We start from the raw sequence: 16008 nt of genomic DNA on the forward strand, positions 1-16008 counted from the left end.
TGAGGGCAGGGACTGGCTCTGCAATTCCTCCTCACCTCCCCGTCTCAACAGCCAGCCTGGCGTGGAGTGGGGGGATGTAACGGATACAGTGAAAAGCTTCATGGTTGGCTAAATGGTTGACTGTGGTTGGCAGGATTGACCTGGGTTGGCTGCTGGAGTGAGCCCATGACATCACCACCCTGGTGAACTCGTGCCAGGTGGGGATGGTTATCCCCGCCCCAGTGCATTGTGGGCAGGATCAATGATGTATCTTACCCAGACTTGGTGCCACCAGCTGTGAATGGACACTGAAGTCACCGGCTCTTCCCACTTCTCCCCAGCCTTTACGGAGGGTACAGTTGGGGATGCTTCAGAGTGTGGGCTCTGACAGAAATAAACCCCTATGACAAAGGAGCCAAGAATATACATTAGGGAAAAGGCTGCCTCTTCAATAAATGGTTCTGGGAAAACTGGACCACTTTCTTACACAACATACAAAAATAAACAAAAAACGGATTAAAGCCTAAATTGTAACACCTTAAACCATAAAGCTCCTAGAAGAAAACATAGCCAAGTATGCTCTTTGACACTGGTCTTAGCAATAATTTTTTGGACATGTCTCCTCAGGCAAGGGCAGCAAAAGCAAAAATGGACAAACGGGAGTACATCAAACTAAAAAGCTTTTCCACAGCAAGGGAAACCGTCAGCAAAACAAAAAGGCAACCTGCTGAATGGGAGAAGATATTAGCAAGTGATATATCCGAAAAGAGGTAGATGGCCAAAACATCTAAAGGGCTCATAGAACTCACTATCAAAACAAAACAAAAAACAAACCAAGAGCCCGATTAAAAAGTGGGGCAAAACACTGAACAGACATTTTTCCAAAGAAGATAATACAGATGGCCAACAGGCCTATGAAAAGATGCTCAACATCACTAATCATCAGGGATTACAAAATCAAGACCACAGTGAGGTGCTTCCTCATACCTGTCAAGTGGCTATTATCAAAAAGACAACAACAAGTAAGAAATGTGGGCGAGGATGTGGAGAAAAGGAAACCCTCATGCACTGTTGGTGGGAATGTAAACTGGTGCAGCCACTAGGGAAACAGTGAGGGTTTCCTCAGAAACCTAAAACTAGAACTACCATATGATCCAGCAATTCCACATGTTGGTATTTATCTGAAGAAAACAAAAAACACTATATCACAAAAGCTGTATGTACCCCTCTGTTCACTGCAGCATTATTTACCCTAGCCGAGATATGGAAGTGCCCATCGATAGATGGATCGATAAAGAGAAGTGGTATACATATACACAATGGAATATTACTCAGCAATAAAAAAGAATGAAATCTTGCCATTTTCGACAACATGGATGGACCTAGAGGGTATTATGCTAACTGAAATAAGGCAGACAGAGAAAGACAAATACAACACGGTTTTATTTGTATGTGGAACCTCAAAAACAAAACAAGTGAGCACAGGGAACAAAACAGAAACAGAGTTAGAGACACAGAGAACAAACTGGTGGTTGCCAGAGGGGGAGTGGGTGGGGAGTTGTGTAAAATAGGTGAAGGGATTAGGAGATACACACTTCCAGTTATAAAATAAATAAGTCACGGGGATGGAATGTACATACACGGAATATAGTCAATAATATGGTAATAAGCCTGTATGGTGACAGATGGTAACCAAACTTATCGTGGTATTCATTTCCTAATGTTTAAAAATGTGGAATCACTTTGTCGTGCGCCTGAAACTAATGTAATATGGTATGTCGAATTTAATTTAAAAAATAAAGAGTGTGGGCTCTGAATCGAGTATGCCTAGGTTTGTGGGTCACTCCTCCTCTGACGGCCTGTGTGACTCGAGCAGCTCCCCTAACTTCTCTGTAGTCTCTGCTTTCCCACCTCATCAACTAGGATTTTTTTTTAATTAATTAATTTATTTCTGGCTGCGCTGGGTCTTCGTTGCTGCGCACGGGCTCTCTCTAGTTGCGGCGAGCGGGGGCTACTCTTCATTGCGGGCTTCTCATAGCGGTGGCTTCTCTTGTTGCGGAGCACGGGCTCTAGGCATGCGGGCTTCAGTAGTTGTGGCGCGCGGGCTCAGCAGTTGTGGCTCACGGGCTCTAGAGCGCAGGCTCAGTAGTTGTGGCGCAGGGGCTTAGTTGCTCCGCGGCACGTGGGATCTTCCCGGACCGGGGCTCGAACCCGTGTCCCCTGCATCAGCAGGTGGACTCTCAACCACTGTGCCACCAGGGAAGTCCCATCATCAATTAGGATTGATATCTTGCAAAATGATGGGTCTGCGAGAGAAGATTAAATAAGGTGATAGAAATACACTGAATATTGTCTGATACCTGGGAAAGGATCCACAAACGTGAAATGCCATGTTACCCGTGCTAAACACACCCCCAGTGACTGTCTGAATTCAGGCCTTTGAGTTTCAAGAAGAAAAGCCCTGCTTGACTTACCTGCTCCCTTGGAGCTGGGAGACAAGCCCGGCAGGATGGTTGAGCTCCCAAGCTCTCTGATGAGATGACGAATTCAGAATCCAATCAACTTACCTGCTCTCAAGCGCCTCTGTCTGCAGAATACTCGTAGATTTCTGCAGAAATACAGCTCAGGGGAGTAGCGAAAAGCACAGACTGACAGAGCAGAATTCATTTTCAGTTCAGAAGAATCTCATGGGCACTCGCGTGGTATACAACGTTGGACTCCGGGTGTGGGGAGAAAAAGTAGATTTCATCACTCATGCCTCCTGAATGAAAAGGGAAGCTATTTATTAGGAGAAAAATGTTTGCGAATCACAGATCTGACAAAGGGCTTATATTCAGAATATGTAAGGAATTTTTAAAAATAAGAAGTAAGTAAGAAAGTAAGAAAACAAACAACCCAATCAGAAAGTGGGATAGGAACTCAACATAAGCACGTAATACAGTGTTGAACATTATAAACCTTTAGGGAATTTCAAATTACTACCAAGATGAGATACCAAATCACGTATTGGAAAGGCTAAAATCAAAAGTCCTGGCAACACCCGGCGCTGGTGAGGGTGGAACTCTCACACTTTAGCAGGTGGGAATGCAAAACAGCACAGTCACTTTGAAAAACAGTTTGGTAGTTTCTTAGACACTTAGACGTACATTTACTTATGACCCAGCAATCCCACTCCTGGGTATTTACCCTAGAGAAATGAAAAGCCTGAACATGTATGTTTAGAGCTGCTCTATTCACAACTGCCCCCAAATGGAGACAGTGCACATGTCCTCGTGTGGATGAATGGATAAACAAATGGTATCCCATGCAATGGCCACCTGCTCTGCACTGAAAAAGCACAGACTGTCGATAGGTGCCTGTCAGCTTCATGCAAGATGGTGCACTGTGCTACATGCGAGAAGCCCATCTCAGAAGGCTACAGACTGCGTCACTCCCTTTACAGGACACCCTGCCAAGGACAAACTACAGTGAAGGAGGACAGATCCTTTCTGTCAGGGATTGGGAAACATCCCAAAGGAGGGGGAAACAACAAAGGAGCAGCACCTGGGCGTTATCGGGGGTGATGGACTTGGCCTGTGCCCTGGTCACAGTGGTGGTCACCTGAATCTCTCCATGTGTTAGAGCTCAGAGGACTGTACACTAAAAGAAAACCAGGCTGGGGGCTTCCCTGGTGGCACAGTGGTTAAGAATCCGCCTGCCAACGCAGGGGACACGGGTTTGAGCCCCGGTCCGGGAAGATCCCACATGCCCCGGAGCAGCTAAGCCCGTGCGCCACAACTACTGAGCCTGCGCTCTAGAGCCAGTGAGACACAACTACTGAAGCCCGCGTGCCTAGAGACTGTGCTCCGCAACGAGAAGCCCGCGCACCGCAACGAAGAGTAGCCCCTGCCCGCTGCAACTAGAGAGAGCCCGCGCACAGCAAAGAAGACCCAGCGCAGCCAAAATTAAATAAATAAAATAAATACATTTATAAGAAACAACAACAACAAAAAGAAAACCAGGCCGAACTTACTGTTTGCTAATTTGAAAAATCCAGTGGTAGATTCTGAAGTAGGTGCATCTCTCTATATGCTTTGAATAAATATATCTTGGGTGAAGCTAACAAAAATTACATCAAATGCTATATTAGAACTTTAGATCAGCTGCCCAGGCACTGCTCTTTCCTACAGAGCTAGTTTTCTCAGAGAACAGTTACTTACGAACTTCCGTAACGCAACAGCGGCTCTCAGCACATTCAAGGGCAAGAAACAACAGGACATTACTGAGACATGATTAGAATCCTATGACTTGCCTGTGTACGCAGGCTAAGATGAACACACCTCCCAGAAAGAGTCTCTTCACATTTCAGTCACTGAGGTCTGTATTCCAACCAGTTAGTTCAGTTCTTCTGGGTCATCGCCATCCTGTTATACAAACATTTGGTGTGAAACATTTGGAAAATGATCTTAACCCAGTTAACTCCCAGCCAATTTCCACGTATCACAAGGAGTCTCTCAAGATGATATTTCTTCACATAGAAAGTCAATTCTCAAAGAAAAGATTTCACACACACACACACACACACACACACACACACACACCCCTTGTAAAAAAATACTGAGACTTTAGAAACTGACTCACAACTAACCCACGTTTGATCATTCTTTTCTCTCTTCTTCTCCCTCCATCCACTGTGTGAAATGAATATTTGGCCATGCTATCTATGTGCCCCACGAGTTTCTCAAACCACACACATGGCGTTACTCGTGAGCCTCTACACAAGGCATTAACCCCAGCCAGCCCTATTGAAGTCGGCTACCTGGGGGCAGGGGGTTGGCTGGGACAATAAATTCATCATCTCACCCCATTTCATTCCTTCCACTGTCACTCGCCCCACATGAATAAAGGTCTTGCACCAACTCTCTGCTTAAATCACCACTGCCTCGAGTTTCCTGTGTCATCTCACGTGGCTTCTGAGGACAGGGAACAGATTTTAGTTGAGATGAGTGAAGCCAGAGAGACAGCCCACTGGTCAGAGCTTCAGTTTGGGAGGTGATGTCTCTCGATGTACTGCTTCCCCACTCTGATGAATAATTTAAAAGTCAGCTTGGCTTGGCTCTGGTGCCCCGTTGTTCAGATGTTAGCAACTAGATGGTGCTGTATGAAGGTATTCATGGCTGTGATCGACATCGCAATCAGTAGACTTTAGCTGAAGCAGGTTACCCTCCATAATGGGGCGGTGGGGGGGGCTTCATCCAATCAGTTGAAAACGTTAAGGGCAGGGATTCCCGAGAATGAAACAATTTAGCCTCAAGACTGCAGCTGAGAAACCCTGCGTGAGACTCAAAGTTGCTGGCCTGCCCTGCAGATTTCGGACTCAAGACTGCAACCTGATTTCCAGCCAGCTGACCTGCCCTATAGATATCAGAACTGCCAGCACCCACAACCCCATGATCCAATTCCCTAAAATAAATCTCCATTGGTTGTGTTTCTCTGGAGACGCCTGACTAATACGCCCCCAATATGTCACATCTCTCTCAGTCCAACCCAAAGACATTGCCTGAGTCACCATATTATCCCGCGCCAGGTGCTGTGGATTAAAGAAGTGTGATGGAGGATGCTGCTGTTTTTTTTAGTGCCTTCCACGTGTCAGGTCACGGGCGCTAGGTGTTTTACATCCGTTATCTCCCTTAGGTCTCCCAACAAACCTCACCAGCAGGCAGAGTTATTGCCATTTTACAGGTGAGGAATTTGAGGCGGAAGGAGAGTGACTGGGCTGGCAGGGGCTGCACTGGAACCCAGCTTGAGTGTAAACGGTGAATTCTGGGGTGGAGGGAGATGACTTTGGGGAGAGGAGTTTGGGGACGGGTCCCAGAGAGTTTCCAGTGCCATGCAGGAGCAGCAAAACATCACACCCTTTGCTACCAGTCCTGGGCATCCTCCCGCAATGGAAGCAGCCCCAACCCATCTGAGGACAGAACTGGCATGAACTGAAGGACGCACACAACAGAAGATGATGTCCGTTTGTGGTTTCCAGGTGGGAAGACGCCCAACGGAAGAGCCAGGCTTCTGGTGAGGGGTCATCCCGGTGTGAGGGAAAAGCTCGAGGAGCGTGGCAGAGAAAGAAAGAGCCTCTAGGGCTGGACACAGATGTCTAATGTGATCTTGAAGTTCTTCCTGGAGCTCCTGCAGGGTAAGGCCTGACCTACAACCTGCCCCGTGGCAGTGTCAGTGGTTGTTATGACAGGGAACGTGCCAGCACGTTTCTACGTGCCTCATTCCATACTCACAAATACAACCCTCCTCAGTTCGTATCGTTATTAAGAATAATTAACCCATTTTCAGGTGAGGACAGTAAGGCACAGGGGGCCAATAAATTTCTCAAGATGATATGACGGCAAGTGGCAGAACTGGGTTGAAAGGAAGGTTGTCTAGAATCAGAGCTAGTGCCCTTACCCACGACACCGTACTGTTCCCTCAAAAAAGGAAAAAAGGAAGGAAAAAGAAAAAGGGAAACCCACGATGCTCACTATATCAGGAAGTCGGCTTTGCGCTGTGAGTAAAGAGAAAACTCCTCAAACAGGCCTAATCGGAAAGGTAACTCACAACCACACCGCATGAAGTCAGGAGACAGGGCAGGCTCAGGCACAGTGTACACACACACACAGAGCGGTGGGAGCGCAAAGGAGGGCACACGGGGAGGACAAGGGGTCAGGCGTGGCTATAGAAGCAAGGCGAAGACGAGCAGAGCAGAGGGACAGAGTTCCCAGGGACCTGCCCAAGGACACGGATCAGCGGGTTCACAGCGTCCGTCCTGCTGATGGCAGCCTGAGTGACAGCTACACCTCTCACCCACGAAATAAAGTAGCCTGGCTGCCCGGGCTGTATTCATCCAACAAATACTCACCCAGGGCCCACCTGGTCATCAATGCCCTCAGCAAAGTGCCCAAAGCAGCCACAACCTAGGACAGACCTCAATCTCAGGAGGTACAAGATTATCCAAGATACCAAAGCAAGGGGAAGACAAGTGGGGAAGAGACGGACACTAGACACTCCCAACAGAGTCGGGATAGAAGACGGGATGCCCCTCACCCGCTCCAAGGAGCAGAAATTTGAGCAGAGGATTTTCAGTGTTCGCTCATTGACAGTTTACGTTTTCAGCTGAGAAACGGCTGCTATAATAGCTCTGCACTAGGAAGGGGAAACGTGGGTGTTACTCTGGTACAATAGGGTTCTGGACAGTGTGGGGATAAAAGACACAAACAGCCCCTGGACCAACAGAAAACTGAGCAGAGAGATTTGCTCTAGCCCCTCATCTCGGATATGTTGTTTGCAACAAGCAAATTGACAGCCTAACAACAGCTACACTGACTGCTCTGCGCGTGTACCTCACGTTATCATCACTCGCAAGACGGTAGGTAAACATGTTCTGAGCACCTGCGGGGCACCAGGCTCCAGGACCTGTGCTTTCGCAGACTCTGTGCCCACAGGAACATGTCATGCAGGAAAACGGTCCTCAAGGAGCTCACAGTGTGGCGGGCAGGGAGCCAGACTGAAGACAGTGGCGCAACAAGCGTGATGAGAGCCTTGGCCGCGGGAGCCACAGGATGCTGGGATCAGGTGGTGAGGAATGGCTTCGCCCGGGGGTGGGATAACGTATAATATTATTGTCCCCATTTGCAGACGAGGCAACTGAGGATCAGAGAGGGTAAGCATCTCGCTCAAGGTCACACTGCTAGGTAGCGGTCCTGACCGGGTTTTCACCTACGTCTGTTAACACGCAAAGGTCTCTGCACTATTCATTACACCAATCTCTCTCTCTCTGAATGTTGTCACCTATTTTAATTCACAATCACCACCTTAAACATTCCCTTAGCTCTACTTACTCCTTTAATACATAAACAATCTGCTGAACAAAGTACAGGTTTCCTTTTAGCACATCCAGCTTCTCTCCACTTTATAAACAAAATTTCCTTGCCGGGCACGTCGCCGCCGCCCAAACCGGAGCCTGTATTGCACTCACAAGCTGGGTAAAGAAAATGGGTCACTGAGATCTGCAGTTTTACTTACCTATTTCACACAGTCTCAAGTACAATTTTAAATGCAGCCAATATTCAAGTAAAAACAGTAGAACCACTGCTTCCCTAAAACAACCACTCACAAAACATTTCATTGAATGCCAACGCGTTCTAGGTAGGAGACTCAGCCCCTTTCATAGGGAGTTGTGGAAATTCTTTTCCTTAAAATATGGAAATCCTTTCGCTTTATCCATTTTCTCTGTTGCTGGTACCCTGAGAGACTCAGGCAAGCAAAGCCACTTCACTTTTCTATTTTTAACAAAACAAACAAGCAAAACAACCCTAACCCACAGGCACACAGACATATCTAATACAACCAATAGAGGTATGTCAAATATAAGGATATGGTATTGGAAATACAAATGGAGACCCCCTAACTAATCGTAGATCCAACTTTCTGACCACAGTAGAGGTCTACTGCCCAGGATCAGCTGTACTCCAGAAAACCAGACCACCAAAGACACCTTCCTTTTCTAATTATTATACACTGCTGCTTGTCAATTCATGTGAAGTTTTGAAAATCATTCCACACCAACACAGGAATCAAAGAGCCTGTTAAAAGTATGTGCCTATTCCTAGTTGTGTCACACCATGAACCAATTCTCTCACATACTCTCCAGGAAGAATTCCTCTGATGCTTTCAATACAGGAAACGCATCTGCCTTGAAGACACTTCAATTATTTTGTCTCCTCTTGTGAGGTGGGACATGAGGTGGGGAGGGAGGTGATGCCAAGGAAACAGACAAACTATTTCTGAACCTGCTGAACACTGATTCTAGCCCAGTTATCCCGGGGGTCGACCAAGGCCCCTTGGAAGTTTTAACACCGTCTCTTTCGGCTTAAAAAATGGCAATCCCCAACTAGAGAAAGAGAAATAAGCCATACACAGACTGTCCAACGGCAATTCTGACACTCAAGAGGTAGGGCATCTGCGGAAAGCAACTGTTCTCTCAGAGAGAGCACCGATCCCGATTGGCTAAAGAGAAGGATTCTGGTCCTGTGGCACTAACGTACACCTGGTCGGTCCTAGGGAGACGTCTCCCTCTGTCTGCGTGTCGGTCCCTGTCTCCATCCCTCGCTCTCGCGCCTTCTTTCCCGGGATCAGGTTCCCGCCATCTGGACGCCAGTGCACCGCCTCCCATCCTCAGACCTGGAGGGAAGGCAGGAGTCGGGGGGGTGGGGGGGCGACGGGAATAGAAGGGTTAAGACCACTGAGAGGAGGAGTCCTTCAGCGTCCTAGAGAGGATACCCGCCCTCCACGGGAGGAGGAGTCTGCGGGTCTGCGTCTGAAGTCATCGGGATGGGACATTCCCCCCCCACTCCCACCCCCACCCCCTAAGAAATTAGTCCTTTTCTTTAAGCAGTGTGCTCTTGGGCCTCGCCTGGGTTGTGGGAGCCGGGAGTGGCCTGAAGGAGAGTAGGTTCTTCCCGGGGACGGCGGCAGTAGGGCTGGGGGACTCGGAGAAGAGAAGGCAGTGCCCGCCCCTCCTGGCCGTGCACCGGAGCGCCTCTCGCAGTAGCTCTGAGAGTAGAAGGGACGATCGCTTCTGGAGTCGCAGGAAGAGTTTCCGGCCGCTGGAGATGACCTCACAGAGGACGCATGGTCGTGGTGGGCTACCGGGGTTGGAAGGGGTTTGGGGGCGGGCTTCTCCTTGACTACCTGGTAATTTGTGTTTGTTGCGTGCCTACGTGAGAAGCAGCTCCTGTTACTTGATTTTTTCTTACCTAGTTCTTACCAATCACACCCCGTGTGATACATCACACTGGGAAAGACAAAACACAAACTAATAAAGAGACTGACTTTATTCTACCAATTGCAATTGGGAGAGCACCCCAGATCTGAAGATCAGACTGTCAGCAGGGTGGTTTTGCACTGTACTTCATTTCATAGAGAGTAGTAGACAAGTTACAGTGGGGACATTGGCAGGTGGGAAAATCGTTCAGGGGAAGTCTCAGTCAACTGAACAGAAAATGATTGTCTTTGTGACTAGCTAGTTTCAGGAGGACTGACTTTTAATCTCAGTTACTCGTCATGAGACAAAAAAACAAGGAGCTGGAGGGTCTGTATCTGCCCTTTCAGGAAAAGGAGGAAGGTCTGTATTTGGCCTTGTAGCAGGTAAACCCAGGAGTCACCTGAGACCTACGAGAAGCCTTATCTTGAGTCATAAGGGGAAGGGTGGTCCTTTGCAGTAAGTCATTTCGGGAACACAAAAGTCTGCAGGGATTTCTTTACTGTGGCTTTTTTCAGGGCTCAGGTGAAGTTCAACCTTGTCAACATGGTAAATATGAGCCAGGCATCTTTCATGCCTGTCTAAGTAGGTAGGTCTGTAAGCAGAGAGCTTCCCTTTTTGCCCTGGAAGTAATCGACGCTCGAACAGCACTGTATAGTTATCAAAAGGTTATATGTTTGTGGTCTACATGAAGGAAGCAAAAAGGAGTTACTATCCCAGAATAGGACCATCATCCTCATCTTACAGTTGAGGAAACTGAGCCACAGAGAGGTTAAGTAACCTGCCCAGAGTCACAGAAGGAATAAGTGGTGGGGCCTCGATTCAAATCTAGGTATCTGTGGCTTCATCACCTCCCTGCTAGGCAGCCACACACCGATAGTTTCCAGTTCCACATATCAGGCTCAATCCTCTCTCCTAAACTACAGACTTCTCTAGTCAACTGACAGGTCCGCAGGGAGACTGCACTCAACAAGTGCTAGGCAACTTCTGGGACACTGGAGATGACTTCACAGGGAAGAGAAGTGTGAGACAAACTTGGTCCCAAAGGCCCTGTGCCCACTCCCTGGAGGGAGAGTGAGGGGCTACAGGAGGAAGAATTGGAGGGTCTGAAGGGGGGCTGTTTCTCTGAGAGACAGGCTGATGGACTGCCATTCTGCATGCATGTGACAAACACTTGTTACTTTGAATGTATTTATTTTTATTCTACAGTTGGCAATACATGCTACATGGTGAAAATACACAAAGCAGATATGTAAAACCAAGCAGATATATGCAAAGTAGATACATTCCCATTATACCTAGGGAGTACCTGACAGTAAAACAGCACTGCTGTGTAAAAGGAGGACACTCTCATAGACTAAATAAATGAAACACCAGCCCCGGTATGCCGGCTGTTGTACTGTACTACTGTACTTTTCAAGGCACTGTGCTGTAAGATTAAAAAATGTTTTCTTTAATAAATAAATAAATGAAACAGAAATTAGTCCTTTTCTTAATTATTAGTCTCATTCCCCTATCACAGTTGAGGCATCTTGGGCACAGAGAGGTTAGGTCAGGTCCCCCAAGTCATTCAGGTAATACTCGTTTGAGCCCCAAAGGCAAGGAGTACTCAACAAGTCCAAACTGAACCCATCCACAACCCCTGCCCACATAGCTGCACCTCCTCTACTGTTGCCTAACTCAGGGCAAGGCAGCCTTCTCCCCAGCTGCTTAGGCCAGAGATCCTTAAAGCCATCCTTGCCTGCTGCCTCTCTCTCACCACCCTCTCAGTCATCAAGCCCCACCTTTCTGCCTCCTAAGTCTTCGAAGTAAGATCCTGACACTCCTCTCCATCGGCACAGTGAGTTCTCTAGTCCACGTCACCCTCGTCTCTCTCCTTGACCACCACCAGCAATCCTGATGCTTTCCAACGCATTGTCTATCCTACTGCCTGAGGAAGCTTTCTTAAGTCCTAACCCGGGCATGACACCCCTGCTCAAAACTCTGCAGGGGCTGCCCGCTGCTCGTAGGATGATGTCCAGACTCCTGGACTAAGCACAGCAGGCCTTGCCTGCCCCCGAACGCCTGGTCTTCACCAGACCCCCTCCTTCTGCTCCAAGCCCCACTTGATATTTCCAGCGCACCCAGACCTCTTTCTGTTCATCAGATGGCCGGTGTGCTCACACTCTTCCTCCATCGCCCCCCCTGCCCACCCCCCCAGGCCCCCACCACCCACAGATTTCACAACCTCACACGTGCTGTTCCCTCCATCTTACATGCCCTTCCTCCCTCCTCATCTGTCTGATTCCTTCTTAGGTTCAGCTGTCAGGCTGGGTAGAGCAATTTCCATTTTTCCCGGGGAGTACCTGGATGAAAAGTCACAGTTACCAGATTTGATGTTTTTACCGAATGGAAGGTGATGGAGATTTCATTATGAATTCCCCACACGGACACACGTTTTACTGTGGTTCACAATGAGCTGATTTGAAATGCAATCTGATGGCTGAGTTTTTCTGGGAAAGGCTTCCTTGCTAGGAACAGGATACAGACAGAAAAGCTCTCGTCTTATGTTATACGGGCCCACTGTTGCCTTTGAATATGACCTTTGGAATCTGGCCACAGTTTTGGAAGCATAGAGGGATCCAGGGTGACCACCTGCTTCACAGTGAGGAGGGATAAGCTGAACAATGGAAAAAAAAATCTGTCACTTTATGGTATCTGTGACCCAGTAAATTGAACAGGCTTTGAACTGCCCTACCCATGGACTTTGTTTTGATGAGATTTTCACTATAGCTTATAGTCCGAGTTTCTGCTAGGACAGGAGAAAGTATATTAACGGGTCCTCCCTACGCAAGCGTTTGATTTTACTGGTCCCCTGTGGTCATCAGGGAGGCAAGGATCAGCTGCGCGCTCAGTATGGGGACCCTCTTAGGGAATCTGACAGCACCTTCCTGCAACTCCTTAGGTGTCCCCACTGCTGGTTCTGCCTGCTACAGACTCAACTGTGAGGACTGACTTCATTCAGTACAAGTCCTCTGAGCAGAGCACACCTAAGTATGAAATGAAGTGTGTGCCTTTGATATGTAAAGACAATTAAAAAGATGGAAATGGCACCAGTTCCACCGCCACTACCCCAACCCCCACCCCAGCCAGAGGTGGAGTAGATGCCCAGAGGCCCCCGGCATGCTTGCCTCCACACTGATGTGTCCCTAACACAGGGCGCAGTGTAAAATGGTTCAGCCGGAGCCTAGTTACTGAGCTAATGGGAGCCGGGCACATGCGGTTTTATTCCCCATAGATCCAGAGAAGTATCAACCCCCGCCTTCCACAGACAAGGAAACAAGCTCAGAGAGGTCAGGTCGCGGATGCAGCAAAGGCTGGATCTGGCAGTCAAGCCCGAGTTCTGCCCGACTGCAAAGCCCGTCTTCTTGGCGGTCACGACAACCCACTCGGCTTGTGATTCAGGTGCCGAGAGGCAGATGTTGTTCCGTGACAGGAAAGTCATCACTGTCCCAATACCATGTCCACCTGTGAAATGCAGGCACCCAGTAGGGCAAAGCCACCCTGAAAGGTTCTAAGACCCTCTCTGTGTTTGCCTGCGCAGGAGCTGCCTTGCAGCCAAGACACTGGAGTCCACCGGCGCAAAAGGATTGCCTCAGAGCCAACGGCCGGGCAGGACTTCAGCCTCCCCTGTGGTGGGGGGGCACTCTGCCGTATTAGAGAGGCTTTGCAATCAACCCTCCCCCAGTTATGTCTCCACCAGTCTCACTCTATTTATCAGATGGAAGGAACTGAGAGGCAAGCAGAGGCAGAGGAAGTGTTTTCAGTGGCTGCATGACAGCTCTGGAGCTGACCCAGCTGCCATGGTGGTCTGGAGCCAACAGACTGAGAATGGAAATCTGGCTCCACCCGTGTTCATGTCTCTGCTCTTCAGCTTGTGTCTGTAAACTGTGCATGATCGAAGTGCCACCTGAAGAACCTCCCCACCCCTGAGAAGTGTGTCCTGACCAAACACCCACACACCACACCCCCACAGCCCCGCACACTATGGCAGGGGTCAGAGGCTCTCTTCTGTGTTCCTAGGGTTCTATGATTTAAATCCTGCCATGGCTTTTCTCACACAACAGGGGGCAGTCATCTGCTTGCAGGTTGCAGCCCCCATCATCCCTGCATCCCCAAACTGGCCCCTGTAGCGGAGACCTAGCGTCTGGTCGGTGCTTCGAACTTGTTTCCTCAATGAATGAAGGACCTCGACTCAATGTACTTGGTCAATAAAGGGTAGCTCTTCTTCGACCAGTTATTTCTGCTTTAAAAATGACACAGGAGAATGGAGGAAACAGGGCACATCTCGAGTCAGATTCTCTTCCCTTTGGTGGGGGGAGGAGCATTGCATCTTTCATACGATCCCTAATTCCAGAAACTCCTAACCAAAGAGGCTGCAACGTTCATTACACACGTGTGGGTCACTCTGTTGCCCCATCAGCCACAGTTCTGGCCTCACAGTGGAACTTGGGTCAAGATCCTTAGAGCACCGGTCAGTTCACTGAATGTTTCCCAAGTACCAAGTGGCTGGTGCCCAGTGTAGGCCCTGCAACTTCGTGTCCAATCAATGGACTGTTGAATGAACGCAGGCTGCTAGTGGAGTCTGTGATGCCGTGCCCAGAGCACCGGCGGCCATGGAGTCAGGGACATGAGCACAGTTAGGAAGGGCGTGTCAAGTCCAGGTGAGGCCATCAGCCTCACTCAGAGCTGCCCCTCACGCGGTCCTCCCAGTTGCTTGCTTGCTCCACCTCGACTGTCTCTGCTCTTCCCCCACGTCCTGCCTCTCACTCCTTCTAAGGCCTGGCACAGGCTTGTCATTCAGTAGCGATGATCCCTCCTTCTGTCAGTCAGCTGACTGAGCAGATACCCAGGTGACCAATTTTTTTTGTTTTTTATGTATCCCCAGACATCCAGCACAGTGCCTTGACCATAGTTGGAGCTTGGTGAACAATTTAATGAATAAAGTCACTGTTTGCCACACACACACACACACACACACACACACACACACACACACACACACACACAGAGTTACCATCAGCCTTATCCAGATCAGTGCACAGTGTCTGGGCAGCCACCCTGACCTGGATTAGGACATAAGGAGCACTGGTAGTTTTGCTAGAGGGCAACTTTGAGCTTCCCTCAGGTGCCACAGCACCACTCTCAGCAGGGCTAAGAAGCTGTCTGTGTCCATTAGGGGTAAAGACTGAGACTTCCTGCCTTCAGACACTCAGGGGCCCCTGGTCAGGGTTGATGGCGGTTCCTCAGAACGCTCATCACTCAAGTGCCGTGACGCCCTCCCAGAGCTCAGACCAGGGAGCCTTCTCCCAACAATAATGGAGTACCCTACCCTGTTACAGAAATGGGAATTATAGCTGTTTACCCCTCTTAATGTGGTTCCTCCCCTTTGCATTCACGTCCACATTTCTTCCTTGAGTCACCCAATCCAACTCTGCTAATTCCCAACAGGTTACTGCACCAAGCTGCACCTGCATCTCACTTGCTGTGCATGGCTCTATCTGGGAGGGTCGGATCTACCTACTGAGCTACGTATTTTCTGTCTCCCTTCCCTTCTGAATCTGGAGGCTCCCAGGCATCAAGAAAAGTGCTCCAGTTGGCCCACAAAAGGGGCGGTGCTGCAGGGGAGGCTGCGACTCTCATCCACAGCCTGGGTCAAAGCAGGACTGCGTTATAAGTGCCACACGCTGCCCCAGTGAGCCACGGGAGCCAAAAGAGCAAAGGTCTAAGAAGTCCTAATACAGACACTTATGTGGATAGAACACCAGTCTCTTCCTAGGGACCTGTGAGTTGTTGTTTGGTTTGGGCTTATATCGTCCGTGGCCTTTTGCACAACGCTTGCAGACTTAGCTAACCTTCCATCAGGACCTCTCTGCTCCCCCCACACCCCCCACCCCCCACTGTACCAAAGATCATACTCCTCACTTAAGTGTGCTGGCTGGGTTTTCACTTGGCAAGGATACCAAAACGATTTTTTTTATACTGAAACGTCAAGATACCTAAGAGAACAGGTCTTCAGAAAAACTTTTTAAATTATAATAGAAAAACTGGCTATGTAACAATGAAGATACAGCACACTAAAAGGTTATTTGGGGGCTTCCCTGGTGGTGCAGTGCTTGGGAGTCCGCCTGCCAATGCAGGGGACACGGGTTCGTGCCCCGGTCCGGGAGGATCGCACATGCCGCAGAGCAGCTGGGCCCGTG

At 49.0% G+C, this 16008-nt stretch overlaps 1 long non-coding RNA gene across 1 annotated transcript; it reads right to left on the reverse strand.

The window, feature by feature from the left end:
• Positions 1-1403: 1403 nt before the first annotated feature.
• Positions 1404-9584, reverse strand: LOC308609023. Its single transcript, XR_014014264.1, has 4 exons — positions 9419-9584; positions 4271-4382; positions 2547-2740; positions 1404-2285 (listed from the first exon to the last, which is right to left on the reverse strand). It is a non-coding gene; the product is annotated as an uncharacterized lncRNA (long non-coding RNA).
• Between the last annotated feature and the right edge of the window lie 6424 nt (positions 9585-16008).

This window comes from Mesoplodon bidens, assembly GCF_964165515.1.
Source record: "Mesoplodon bidens genome assembly, chromosome: X".
Lineage (NCBI taxonomy): Eukaryota > Metazoa > Chordata > Mammalia > Artiodactyla > Ziphiidae > Mesoplodon > Mesoplodon bidens.